Consider the following 15,730-nt stretch of genomic DNA (forward strand, 5'->3'; position numbering starts at 1 on the left):
TAAAGAAAAAGAAAGAAAGAAAGAAAGAAAGAAAGAAAGAAAGAAAGAAAGAAAGAAAGAAAGAAAGAAAGAAAGAAAGAAAGAAAGAAAGAAAGAAAGAAAGAGAAAGGAAGGACGGATAATAACATCAACAAAACGAAAGACTATAGTACTTTTGTTACTGCAAGAGTGGTGTTCACTTCTAGAGCGATCATTTTTTAAGTCATAACATTGGTTCAATTGTCTGTCAGTGGAAATTTAATTAACAGAAAAGTTCTAAAGACTTGATAGAATTCCCTGAACGTAGACATTTAATGTTGTTTCAGATGATCTATGGCATCTATCTAGTGTCCAGCTGATGCTTAGAGAGTGTCCTGTATGTGCTATGTCAACTCTGACAGCTATTAATGACATATCATGTATGTGACAGCTTAGGGTAGTCAGATAGCACTAGGTATCTAACACTAGACAATTCAATTGATCTGTAGGTGTTTAGTCTCTCAGCCTGAATCTCAAGTTAAGACTTCAGATTTCAAGAAAAATACTGAACAACAAGATCAAACTGTCAAATACACTGGAAACATGCACCTGGATTATACATATATGTTTCATGATATAAATATGCCACCTCTCTGAAGTGAGGGGGCATATGCCCTTAAAGTATTACATATAATGAATACGTGAAAAAATGTTGATAAAAACCTTTGTCTATTTATTTTCACTGATCTGCAATTCTGAAAATATTTGTTACAAATCTAAAAGTTTTGTGCAGAGGTGTACGAATACAAAACTGTAAAACCACATACCCGTATTTCATTTGTTCTCCTAGGCAAAGCAAACATGCTTCTTCATCTGATCCTCAAATTCTCAGTACAATGGCAGCCTCTTAAAAACTTCAAAGAATAGTAGAAGTTTAGCATCTAAATTCTCTCTCTCTTTTTTTTTTTTTTAATAATATTTTTCCCAGTCTGTAATGTATTTAACTTATGAATGGTACTTGTGATGAAGGCAATCCAACTATTGGAATTCTCTCTCTCTCTTTTTTTTTTTTTTTTTTTTTTTTCCCAGATGAAAAATGACAACATATTTTCTATAGATCCCTTTGCAAATCAAGATTTCATCTGACCATCTGATACACAGAAAAGACAACAATAAGTTGTCCTCAACGTGGTATGGTATGCTCAACTTATGATGCCAGAGATTATGAAAACTACAGGTAGGTGGCAAACATCACAAGATATCTACACATAATTATAGTACATTCTGGAAGGTAAATCAGCACTTGGTAGATGAACAATATAGGCAGAAATTCATGAAAAAGTTCCTGAAGGGCAATGTAAACTGCCACTCTGCTATGCTATTTCAAATGTTTCTTATACCATATTTGCAAACAGCTATGGAGGTAAAAATTCAGTTTATTAGGAACTGGGGAAACCTTTGAAATAGCCTATAAGGGAAGGATGAGTTTCATCTAAAGCGCTTAAACTCAGACCTAAAATAAAGTTTATGGAAAGTTTTAAATTAGAGACTGAGGAAAATCCAACAGGTGCACATGGGTGAAGTAATAAATTTTCTGCTGTATTACAAAAACTAGCAGAATAAAAGTCAATAACATTCAGAAAGGTAGTAGATAGGAACTGTTCCGATAAATAAGATTCAATTGAAGCAGAGCAAATCAAAATAATCAACCAGAACAGGGCAAAATATATAAGTGGTTCTATACAAATTACAGAAATGCAAAGAAATAAATGGCCCAGATGAAAGGCCAGATTTTAAATAAGATTATTGGCATATTAGGCACTGAGGAAGCTTGGTGGAAGTCTGATTACCACTTCAGCACTATAACTCAGATGCTGGCATACAGATTACTTTAGATTACATTAGGTTACATGTATTAAATTACATACAGATTACATACTACACCAGCAATGATGTGCAATTTCTGAGAGATATAAAAAATAGATCTGTCTACAAAGAGTTGCAGAGGATCTTGAACTGCTAAGTATCTGGGCAATAAAATTAAATTGGCAAAATTCTGTTCTGGCATCAGAAAAAGAAAAAAAAAAAAAAAAAAAGGTGTGCAGTGTGCATGAGGAAAAACAACAAAAATGCATGTATAAAATTATTTGCTCTAAATTAGCCATTACCATTTACAAAAGATCTTGTAGTCAGTAGAATTTTATTTTATTTTATTTTATTTTATTTTATTTTTATTTTTTAAAAGAACAAACCAAACTTACCAGATTGAAGATGAAAAGTGTCTGAAAATACAACTAGAAAAATACAAATAACTAGCAAAGGAACAAAACAGAAATCATTATTACCTGATGGCATAACTACATAGCGCATTCACATTTTGCTTACCAATTGTAATAAAGATTCTTTTGCCTCAAAACAGGATACGATAGTACAACAATAAAAGCACGAGATGCTTTATGCTAAGATAAAACACAAGATGTCCAAGGCTGAGAATGAACATCAGACGGAAGTGCTACAATTCCCTATGCAGACAGCTACACCCTGACAGACCTCTCAAGGACTGCAAGGGCAGTCCGGACCACAAGTTACATGGAGCTCTAGAAACACAAAGTCCCCCCTAGGTCAGAAGTGGATGAAAATCTCTCTAGGGAAGTTTGCTGCCTGCTGGGAACCCATATTCATCATGTCACAGATAGGATACCAAGCCTGGTAAAACCTGCAAACCCATTCCTACTCTTCCATGCAGGGTTGAATGATGTTACAACAAGGTGACCAAGAAATATCCAAAGAGACTTTATGACCTTTGGAGAAAGGTTAAAGGCGCCAGAAGCACAGGTGGTGTTCTTCTCTATCTTCCCAGTCACTGAAGGGGGTTCAAGAAGGAGGCAAACTGACCAGGTGAATGCCTGGCTGTGTGGCTGGTGCCATGCTCAAGGTTTCAGTGTCTATGATCATAGACAGATCTTCAGGAAACTGACAGCTGACAGCTGACAGGGCTCACCTAACCAAGTGGGGCAAGAAAGACCTGGGCAACAAACTGGCTGAACTTACAAGCAGAGCTTTAAAATAGCTTATTTAGCAGGGAAAGAGGGTGGAATTCTGAGTGACAGAGGAGAGCCAGGGGCTACTGATGTGTTATGAAGACATGGGTAAATACCTGGGAATTGTCTCAAAGAAATCATGGTGTGCTCCTCTACAAAAAGTGATGTGGCTGATAGCCCAGCTGAAGCACCTCAATACCAGTGCACGCTGCACTGGAAACATACAGGAGGAACTGGAGACCATGGTGCGTTTAGAAAACTATGACCTAATTGCTATCATCATAATGTGGTGGGATGAATCACATGGCTGGAGTACTGCAACTGATGGCTACAAACTGTTCTGAAGAGACAGGCAAGGAAGGAGGAGCAAGGGGGTAGCCTCTTATGTAAAGAAATTGATTGATTATGAAGAAGTGTCTCTGAAAAAAATAGCTATGAACAGGTTGAGAGCTTATAGGTAAAAATTAGGGACTTAGCCAACAAAGGATCCTTTTTGGTGTTGTCTACATCAGGCTGCCAAATCAAGGTGAAGCCTTCTTGGTCCAGCTACAAGAAGCATCAGGCTCTCATCCTGCTGAGGGATTTCAACCACACAGATATCTTCTGGAAAAACAACCTAGAAAGCTGTAAACAATTCAGGAGTATCCTAGAAAGCATCTTGGTCCAGGTAATAGACAGTCCAACCAGAGGAGAAGTGCTGCTGGAGGTGTTGCTCATCAGTGCTGATAAACTAATTAAAGAGGTCAAGATAGGAGGTACTCTGGCCTTCAGTGATCACATCCTGGTGGAGTTCAGTCTTCCTTCTAGTAGACAAAAGGAGGGAAAGAACATTAAAGGTGATCTCTTTTTCATATCAATTCAGTTTTCTTTGAAATTGGCCTGATCTGAAATGGGATGAAGCCCAAATTTTAAAAATTTTAATGCCAACATGGGCTACTTATTAGTTTCAGTAACACATTGCAAAGGACTGTTGCTCTATAAGAGATTCTGACTTTGTAGTCAGAAGATTTTCTGAGAACTTTCAGTTTGTGCAACAGGCATCCAGGCTAAGCAGGTTTGTTTAGGGTTGCATTAAATCTTACAACAGTACAACAGCCAAAAGCCACGTCAGTTGAAACTTTGAGTATTTTATTTACTCCCTTCTCCTTTACAAAGACCATGGATATTGTTATGCTTAGTTTTCCATGGACCATGGTTTTAGATCTCAGAACTCTGGATTTGGGGCAACATTTAGGTCTGCCACATGGTTGCAGGAAGAGTAGAAATTTAAAACCTTGCTATGCACAAGATTCTTCAGGTGGCCTGTTCAAGGGTTGAGGACCTTTTGCTGTCAAATGGTAGATATTCCTTCAAAGATTTAGGCTGCATCTGAAATCTTGAGTCCTTTCACAAAGAAAACAGTGCTTATTTCTAAAAGTGTTCTGTATAAGTTTAGACTAGACTGGGGTAAACAATTTCTGAGAAAGCAACTTGAATAAAATATATTAATTTCTTAAACACTAAAGATTTTCTTCAAAAATTTATGGACCTGGAGTTCTTTCCTTCTCTATTAGGCATGATCACAATGGAAAAGTGTTCAGGAGCCTGAAGTTTGGCCTGTGCTATTGTTCCTACCACGACTGGATGTCTCAATGGTCCACTGAACAGCTGTTGCAATCCAAAATGTGTTCTCAGCCCCTGTGCAGCTTACATGGTGAGACTACTGTGCTTGTAGTTATGGTGCAGGCCTACTAGATAGTTTGCCTCAATGGAGCACTAGATGCTGGATAAGCTTCCCTATGACATACAAATAACACATTCTGAAAAAGCTTGATATTTGGTGAGAGAGGGTCACTCTGTATTAAATATTTATTTTATAATGGAATAAACTGTCTTCTAGAAGTACTTTTCTTTAAATGGACATGCAGAGAAGAGCTTTGGGTGATACAATGAGATGTAGACTTCAATGCTGTAGAAGCTTAAGTTAGAAGAGATGTATCCTACATAATATAATTGTGTGAGTGTGGTTTATGAAAAATAAAAAATGTGCTCAGATTTTCTCAATCTCACAAGTCTTTGTTATTTCTTTGTGAAAGTTTTATTTCTCTGCTAATGTTCTGTATCAGTTCTTTGAAATATTTAGACATTACTTTTTCTCTTAAACAATGAATATTTTGTATATAGAAATATATTTACAATAAAGCAGTATTCTATTATACTGCTTTTATATAACCCACTAAGAATATCCTCAACAGAACACAAACATTCCTTCATGTACTTGTGATGTTTCCAAGCTCTGGCTGCAACTAGTAATATGCAAGAACAGCTATTCTAAAGAAAATATTAATTTAGTATTCATAGGATTACCAAACTGGAATATTACCACCTATTTATTTATTTGCAAATACAGCATTTTTTTTTTTTTTTTTTTTTTTTTTTTATGGTGGGGGGAGGAAGGGGGATGTTTAAGAAGGAAAACCAAGACCATTGGAAAAAAATGCTTTTAAGTCCTTAATTATTTGTCTGAAAATAGTATTTTCCCTGAAATCAGGGATAAATTTAGACTCAATCTTAGGCAGAAGGAATTTCTCTCTATATATTTTTTAAAGTAATTTCACAGGGCATAAAGTGTGCAGTCCTACAAATTTAATGGGACTTCCCATTTCCTTGATAATAAAACTAGCAAGAGGTTAATTCTTCCTCACAGTAAGACTACTTTAATCACCCTCATTGGAAATGGTGTAACATGTATTAAAATGTACTCTAGGTTGCTTTAGCAATGTATATATTGGCAAGGTAAATGACAGCCATCCCTATGAAAAACAATATAATCTGAGATAGTAAAGGTTTTATAATATACAGTGTTCAAGTCTGCCAAGTTTCTAAGTGACCTGTATTCTTTATGTCCAGTGAATATAAAAATACTTACACTTCTGTGGTTCATCTTGATCCCTCTGTTTCTGAGCTTTTGTCTCTGCCCAGACAAAAATCACACTGATTTTATGGCATCATTACCTAAATATGGTATTTGTGCTCATAACCTAGGCAATTTCAGATTTATGTAGTGCTACTGACAAAGCTACATAGGTACTGTTGCTTTGTAATATTTTCCTTCCCAAAACATCCCCAATACTCTACCTTCATTATCCATGAAGACCAGCCATTTCTCAAGTAACTCCCTTAACCGTCTGTGAAATTTGGCTGGCCATCCATCACGGCACTATCTGTAACTTTAGTCAGATTCTTCCTCTGTTATTTGTTAAGGTCAGCAAATTCTCATGTCCTGTCCCATAATTTTTCAAGTTCTGAACAGTTAGTTAAATCTCAGTCTAGGACCTGTGTTACTGCATACCTTAACATAATTCCTAAAAAGAATCCCATATTGAGGGGTCAAGTAGTTACCTCGTTACCTTTCACAATGGGACATTACATGTTCACTCTCATTATCTTCAGAACAAATAATATCCAAGACATAATTTTAACCTGAGTTCTCCATTCTCGTAAGTGACCTCATTTCTGTAGAACCAAACAGATCAAATATCGTATTAAAAAAACTTACTTTTAGAAAAAAATAAAAAATTAAGATGGCATCCATCATCAAAAGAAAATAGCAAGTTGTCAATGAAAATATAATGCAAAATAAGTACATTCTCCTGTCTAGAGCAATAACACTGTGTTTCTAAGCTTTCAAGAATTCTGGATGATTCCTGGGCATTCTTTGCCCAAACAACTATGAAAGGACATAAAACAAGCTTTCTATTTTTCTTTTATATACCCCTGGAAAAATGTATTTTCTTTTCAGTCTTTCCTGCAAAGCATTGTCTTTCTCTGACAAGGAGTATTACACTGTACTGACAGCTATATGTCGAGATAGAGGAAAGTCAAGGCAAAAGACATAAACCAATGAAAACAATACATAACCTGAAATGTGAGATAAAATGGCTTGTAAAAGAAAATGTGCTATGGCTAAATGAAATAAATGATGTAGATAATATTACAGATGGTATTATATAGTGAAGACATAATAAAGCTTATTCAAACAAACATATTTCAATCATTTGGCTTGTTTTTCCAAATTGAAGTTTTCCAGGGCTATATAGAGCCATGGAAACAATGCAGAAAATGTCAAACAAAGAATTTAAATCTATTTTTAATGTTATTTTATTTTTAGTATGGATTTACCTAAAAACATAAAACTACTAGAGGGCAAAAAAAAATGGTGAATGGTCTGAAGGGGAAGATGTATGAGGAGTGGCTGAAGTCACTTAGTTCATTTAGCATAGGGAAGAGGAGATCGAGGAGGAAGAGGAGACCTCATGTCAGACTACAGATTCCTCATGAGAGGAGTGGAAGGGCAGGTGCTGATCTCTTCTCTCAGGTGTCCAGCAATAGGACCCATTTGAATGGCATGAAGCTGCAACAGGAGAGGTTCAGGTTGGATATTAGGAAAAGGTTTTTCACTGAGAGGGTGGTTGGGCACTGGAACAGGCTCTCCAGGATGATGGCACCAAGCTTGCTAGAGTTCAGGAAGTGTTTGGGCAACACCCTCAGATATATGGTTTAATTTTTAGGTGGTCCTGTGTGGAGCCAGGATTTCAACTTGAGCCCTTCCAACTCAGAATATCCTATGATTCTATGAATCTATGTTTCTGCGTTAAATTTGAAAATGCCTGTATTTAAAAAATGTAGCAAATAAACATTTAATGATTTTTTTTTTTTAATGTAAATAGAACATTCATCACAACTGTCCTTTCCTTCACACATGAGTGAATATACATTTTATTTTTTTCTAGTGAAATCATTTTCTTTCCCAAAACTTAGTAACTAAGTTCCTTATATAGTTATACCTTCTTCCCTGACAATTTACCATAATAATCTATTATGAAATTATTTTCTCCTTCACAGCTGTCATACCATTTTGCTTTAAATATAGTTATATATTTTACTGTATTAAGCATAGCATATACATATGTAATATATATAAAGTAGGAAACATGACCGGAACAGAAATATGAGAGATCCAACCTCATAGGTCCTTACTATCTCTGTATTTTCAAAGAGCTGAACAAGGTACTGGTAACCTGAAATGTTCTATTGGAAGTCAAATGGTTAAAGTTTTGTTAAGGCTTTGAAATCTGTAGGAAATAAATTTAGTTAGTATTTGTATCTTCTCTGTATTTTTTCCAATATTTTGTTCAGTTCCCACTTGGGCTGATCTCACTCTGTACTACCATTACTGGCTTTGGCAGCTTGTTTCTTAAACTGGCTATCTGTGCTCAATAAAAAAATCTGTCTGAACTTAATAGACTGCATGCTGTTGTCTCTTCACAGTCATCTCCTGTTTTCCATCAAATTAGTTAGACTCCTAAAGTGCTTGTTATCATCAGCACATTCTTTTCTATTAGATTTTTATTTTAAATGACGTCTACTTATCTGCTTTCCCCTCTGAAAATGTCAATATGTAAAAATTAATGTTTTATTAAAGCTGTGCAAAGTATTTTCAGAAATAAATTTATTCAACAGTTTCAGAATTTGGGGGATGTTCACATTATCTGGGAACAGCACATTAGTGTTTTCAATATGCCTGTTGCTGCTCTGTTTATTATTACCTTTTCTATTACAGCAGCAGTTTGAAGCATTGAATAAAACTTAGGGTGTCACTGTGGTAGACAGATATATGGCATTGACTTAGAAGGCTTATAATTTAAGTCCAAAGGGTGGAAAAAAGATCGTAAGTGACATTACCACCTAGGGGAAGTGTAATAGGACCTCTGATCTTATGCCCTAAAATTTGCAACATGCATTTTTTTTTCTTTCTAAACTATAGGGAAACCATCATCAAACAAAACACATATTATTACTATTATATTTAAGACTAGATGGATGTTTCTGGCAGGCTATTATTCAACAAGGTACATTCTTAATGTGATATTTTGATATTCACTGAATACTTTGTGTTGCATCAAGTTAAAAACATTGTGTTTTACTCCTGACAATACCTTTTGAATATGATTTGATAAATATTTGATTGCATAAGTATAGTATTTGTTAGTTGTGGTCCTTCTGGTATGTCCATATGGAATTGAAGCGCTTTGAATCCATCTCTGTGAAGCTCTAGTCCCTAGAACCATCACATGATGGCCTGGAGCTGTTTACAAAATACAGAGTCTTGTCAGCATTCAGCAATACTGTCATAATAAGAGGAAAAATAAATAAATGAATAAAGGCAGAGGTATAAGGATAAAATAGGAGAATAAGTGAGCAAAGATGATTCTTCAGTGGAATTTACGGTGTATTTTCATTTAAACTCCAGTTGTTGAAGCTGCTCTTTTATCCAAAATACTAGTGAAAACCTGTTCTAAGTATGAATGAACAACGTCAAGTGGACAAATATATAATAGATGGCTTTTTGTTTTCCATGTAGAATATCTCTAATCAAAGTTCACCTTTTATTTATTTATTTGTTTGTTTATTCCCTAGAGAGAATGGCATATTTATTCCGTAGAGAAAATAGCACGGTCACTTACCTATAATTATCGTCTATCCCAAAGACGTGTTACTGCTTCAAACAGAACAGTCACTGGCAGAAGATGCTAAACAGTAACAGTACAGTTTTGGCAAGGAAAAAGACCCAACAAACAGAAGTTACTCTGATTTCCCAGTACTGCATATATACATTTTAAGGGTTACATCCTGAGATGTGTCAAAAAGAACTGCTTTGCTGAAAATGCCTTGGAAAATGCCTTTTTAAAAATTGTAAGCTAGAAACCAGCTATATGTAAGCTGGTCCAAGAGGCCAAAGAAAATTGCTGTTTATCTCAGAAAGTTCTATCAATACTCCCAACCTGTTCAGTTTAAGAGCTAATAAGACTTGAAAATTTTAGAACTGAAAATTTTATATTGGACCAGGTGTATTAATATATTCATCTGACAAATTCTGTGTAAGAATACTGTCATGAAAATATTTATGAAGAATTTGTTATTTATAAAGACCAATAAAAGCCTCTTCATATTGTTTTATGCATATACAACATTTCAACATTCTTAGTTTGGTCCCTTTAGCCTCTTTCAATTTGTCAGTAATTAAAATAGATTGAAAACTCTGCTAAACAGTGTACAGGATCTAGTTTTCCTGCTTTACACTGCACCATTTGAAATAATTGGAATATACAAAATTTCACCACAAAGTTAAGGAATCTGACACAGCACACGTGGAAGAGTTACAGACTTTGAAGCAGCAGCCTGAAACTTCATGTGTTACTTTGTCTTAAAAAGCCATCAGAAACCAGAGTTTAGGCCAATGAATCTTGTAAATTACTTTAAATTCAGTAATGTAATTAAGTTTTTTTTTTTTTTTTATGGAATGTAGTGGCCCAGGGGAAGTAGTATGTCTTCCTTTCCCATACCAATAGGCAGTGAGAAAGTGATCAGGGTATGGGCTAATCTAAAGACAGTGGGAAAGGAATGTAACTTGCGGAGTCAAGCAAATTCTTGTATCCTGATAAAGGCTTCTTTCTAGAGCAGAGCTAGGTTATGCCTTTCTGAGGTGTGATTCTTCCTCAGAGCTACTTAAATGAGAATGGAGTAAATTTATGCAACATTCTTCAGATTTTTTTTCCAAACCAATGTATTCTTACTTCTTTGCTGAGTAATAGAAGAACTTAAGGCTTTGCAAGTTACCATCCTATTTGGAGCACAAATCCATGAAGGTATTTAAGAGACATGAATTAGGCACTTAGATACATGGTTAAGCAGTAGACTTGTAGTGTTAGGTGGCTGGTTGGACTAAATGGTCTTCAGGGCCTTTTCCAACCTAAAAGATTTTATGATACAAAGTCATGTATATTCCTATGGTTTTATTCATCAGCTGTGCACAAGTCCTTGGTACCTCTGCAAAGGTGGTAAGAAACCACATATGAAACCTCTCTTCAAAAACTCCTTGTTTCAGTATAACTTACCAAGCCTTTTAAACTCTGCAGTTAAAAGTGAGTTTTTCTGCACTTAAGGCTAAGATACCTGACCATACCTGTCCAAGAAAGGGGAAGGATAAAGACGAGTGATGGATCTGTGAGAGTAAGATCTGAGACCAAACCTCTGAGAATTCAGATTTGAATTTTCCTTTGTGTCACAGTGAAGATGAATAGAGCTGGGAATAGTGACTGCTCCTACCCATAGGGATAGCTGCAGCCCACATATTATAACATCTCATGATGTTAGTGGCTGCCTTCATTTTTCAGGGCTTTAGACTAACATACTAAGCAAAGGGACCATGACCATTTTTTGTCTATCAGTTCAAAGAAACATGCTACTTTCACAATGCCTACATCTGGAATTCAATTTATGCCTTATCCAAGTCCATAGTAATGTAAAATAATAATAATAAAAAAGACCTCTATATGCCTATCCCTTTGTACTACACTGCATAGTACAAATTAATGTTGACATATCTAACATAGCTCTGAACACCTATGTATGTGTTAAAAATCATCTTAAGTAACAGTGAAACAGTTCTTGCCTTAAAGAATGCAACATTTACAATTCTTGAGTTTTCAGAAAACTTAGCCAATTTAAGAATATACTGAAAAATATTTGTATAAGAGTGGTAGGATTCAAGATTCACAGGGCTGCATTGTGCACATCCATGTGACAGGCAACCCAAACCTTCCTACTGGGAAGATGGAGAGAAATAAGTAAATTAAGAGCAACTATTTGTATAAGATTTCAGACAATTGTTTTAAATGACCTCTGTTCTAAAAGTGTTTTTAGCTTCTTTGTTTGTTTGTTTAGGAAATGTAAGATCGCTAGGTTAAATGTAAGCATTTACATTTAAGAGATGATTTCCACTGCAGATGTGTTTTTACATTTCCTCATCAGTAAGTACATAAACACATATATCACATATACTGATAAAACAAGCATAGTGTTTTTTGTTGTTATTGTTGTTTTTGTTGTTGTTATTTCCAACTGGATAAGGTAAGTCGGAGTGCTGGCTTAAATAAATTTAAAATAAAAATAATAATTAAAAAAAAGTTGTTATATTTTACCTGAAGGAAGAACTAATAGATAATTAAGATCAGTGAATGTCAAGCCTTTCAGATTATTGGTAGTCTGTTCTTCCAGATGTAAAAGACTTGTTCAAATTATTATTTACATGTTCAGAAACTTGATCAAACTTGTTTCTGGGCCTTGGCTCCAGAAAGAAACTTTATGAAACTAAAGTATCTACCATATTAAGGATTTTATAATTTCAGCAATAAAATATTCATGGTGGAAATACCTGTAAGGATACATTTAAAAAGTGGAATTATCAAGAATGTTCCAGATTGTTCCTGACAAAATGATGGACAAAAGTAAAATTTACATTAACTCCCAAAGACAAGTTTAAGTCAATAGTAAGTACTTAAAAACCTCAGCAATAAAATATTATAAGTGTAAAAATTGGAAGTTCACTCTAAATGTGATTTTCCTGAGAATTATTATAGATTAAATTACTATAATAATTTGAATTTTACACCTTCCAGTTATTTCTAAATTCATTTGAATTATTCTTAGCACATTTCTTATCAATCTTATTATGAAGTCCTGGGAACAGATTAATTTCCATAAATTCAAATGCTTTCCAACGCACTTTAATATTGAATAGTATTTGGTTATCTAAGCGTACATCTGTACTTGTAAATTAAGAGTCCATGTTCTCTGGCTGTAAGGGTAAATAACATAGAAAAGCTCTAGTCCAGAAAAGACTAGGATAAATATTTTTTTTAATTTTACCAGCCAGTAGAGCTTCATCCATATTACTGGGTAAAAACAGTCCCTAGCTGAGGCATTGTCAGGGAGAAGGATAGTAGGAAAAAGAGAAAACTGTACCAAATATGTACAGGTTTGTTTCTGTCAACTTTAAAATTGCTGTCAATGAAAAGCCTTCAGTGTCCAGGTAGCTGTGTATGAACATGAGACCCTGCATGCTGAGGAGTTTGCACTTTGGTCGTGCTTAAGATTAAATTTGCTTTCTTACAATATTTAAATGAGCTGATATTTGCATAAGGTAGACATAACAGGGAAACTTTCACCATTTAGGTCAGGCTCTTGATATACCTGTTCTGAAAAACATACCCAAAAAGACCATACTATGAGACCATTATATATAAATATATGAGATCATACCAAGTTCCATGACCTTCTGGCTGGATTTTCTATGTTTTCCTTTTTTGAAATTCAATCTAATTAGCATAATCATTAAAGTTAGTTTATCTTTCCTCTCCTGTCTATGCTTCTGTTATGGGTGGCAAAATACTTTTGTCAAAGATCATATCTGTTTCTTTTAAAAGTCATTCTGAAGTCAAAGAGACTTAAAATGACTAAACAGATTTTTAGATCAAATCTACTGCCAAACACTTTCTCTATACTCCATAATAATCATGAAAAATATCCAATGGTAATCTTATCCAGCTGATAGTCAAACAAACAACAGAGTATTTATGCCTGTTCTCTACATGAAGATAAAATTAATATTTATCAGATTAATATTAAAATTTATAGGTCATTCTTAGATCTCATTTAAGGAAATTGTTCTAATAATTAATATTAATACTTGTTATTGTTGCTGTTTTCTTTCAGGTGTTAAGTCTAGAGCCTGTGTTCAACTGTTGTTTAACCCAGCAGACAGCTAAGCACCACACAGCCGTTCGATCACTCTCCACCAGTGGGATGGGGAAGAAAACTGGAAAAAAAAAGTTAAAACTTGTGGGTTGGTATAAAGACAATTGAATAGGACAAAAAGGGAAGGGAATAACTATATTATTTCTCCTTCTCCTCCTCCTCCTCTTCCTAGTACTACTAATAGTGATAAAAGAATATACAAAACAAATGATGCACAATGCAGTTCCTCATCAAATACTGACCGATGCCCAGCCAGACCTCAAACAGAATACGACCACTCCAGCCAACTCCCCTCAGCTTTATAGTTGAGCATGATGCCATATGGTATGGAATATCCTTTTGGCCAGTTTGGGTTATCCTGGTTGTGTCCCCTCCCAGTTTCTGGTTTACCCCCAGACTCCTTGTTGGCAGGGTAGCATGAGAAGCTGAAAAGTCCTTGACTTTTCACTGCTAAGCTAAGCACTTCTCAACAACAACAAAAACATCAGAGTGTTATCAACATTATTCTCATCCTAAATACAAAACAGCACCATACCTGTTACTAGGAATAAAATTAACTCTGTCCCAGCTGAAACCAAGACAGTATGGCATGCTGTGATAATTGAATAGGCTACATAATTTGTGCAAAAATACTGTGTGAAACCAAAGTGTCATAAGAAAATATTTTCTTTAAATGGTGGGCAGTTAACTCTATCAAAATAATTTGTGCTTAGAAGCATAAAGGGAAAGATTACCAAAAGCAAATCACGTTGCCTTTCTCTGCATATAACAAAATAGTTTGCACGCAGCTGGGAATATATATTCCCTAAAGTTCCAAAGATATGGAAACTACACAGAGAAACATCAATTAATTTATATTGCTGTATAGAATCTGAAGGAAAGAGTAATAGTCAAGTCTTCTAACACCACCTTCATCTTTCAAATAATAAATAACCAATTCTTTTCCTCTGAGAAGCACACTCAAGAGAGATGAAGGCTTAAATAAAACATCTTTCCTGCTGAGAGAAAGGTTTATTATTATTATTATTATTATTATTGTTTGGTATAAAAATCTTGAAATGTTCTTGGAAAAAGGAAAATGCATGCATTTTATTTCTAATTTATTATTTAAATTTTAATATTAGAAACGGTTACTTAGCTATAAGGTAGAATTAAGATCAATATTATCAATAAGATGAAATAATTTGATGTCTTGGTTTCAGCTGGGATAGAGCTGATTTTTTTTCCTCGTATCTGGTATGGTGCTGTATTTTGGATTTAGGATGAGAATAATGTTGATAACACAACAATAGTTTTAGCTGTTGCAGAGCAGTCCTTACACAAGGCTTCCCTGCTTCATTTCTGACCTGACAGTGAGAAGATTGGGGGTGAATGAGAATCTGGGAGAGGACACAACCAGGACAGAGGAGCTTCTGCTGTTTGGGGTCTGGCTGGGCATTGTTTGGTGAGTGGTGAGCAATTGCATTGTCCGTCACTTCCTCTGTATGTATTTTTATCACTGTATTATTGTTATTATTATTATTATTACTACTACTAGTACTACTATCATCATCATCATCATCATTCCCTTCATTTTCTGTCCTATTAAGCTGCTTTTATCTCAACCCATGAACTTTACCTTTTTACCATTTCTCTCCCCTATGGGAGAGAATGATGGGTAGTGCGTGAGCAGCTGTGTGGTGCTTAGCTGACAGCTGGGTTAAACTACAACACATACAAAGTAATGTTCATTTTTTTATTATTATTTTTACTATTTTTAATCTTTAGACAGAGACTTCCAATTATAACTCAATAATGCATGCAATTGTGTATCCATAAATGGACGAGTGAATAGCTGCACATTTAAAAGAGGCTTTAATTCAAAATGTGACGTTCATAACTATAGATTGGTAGAGACTGTTTTACAAATCAGGCTAATGGAGTAGTTTCCAGAGTCTTCTTCTGCCCTGTCTTTAGAGAGTTTTAAATCATGATTACTAATAGGAGAAGAGAGAAAGAAAGAGAGAAAGAAGGAGAGAAGGAGAGAAAGAGAGAGAGAAAGAAAAAAAGGAAGGAAGGAAGGAAGGAAGGAAGGAAGGAAGGAAGGAAGGAAG

Source organism: Oxyura jamaicensis, chromosome 1 (genome assembly GCF_011077185.1).
Source record: "Oxyura jamaicensis isolate SHBP4307 breed ruddy duck chromosome 1, BPBGC_Ojam_1.0, whole genome shotgun sequence".
NCBI classification, from domain to species: Eukaryota; Metazoa; Chordata; class Aves; order Anseriformes; family Anatidae; genus Oxyura; species Oxyura jamaicensis.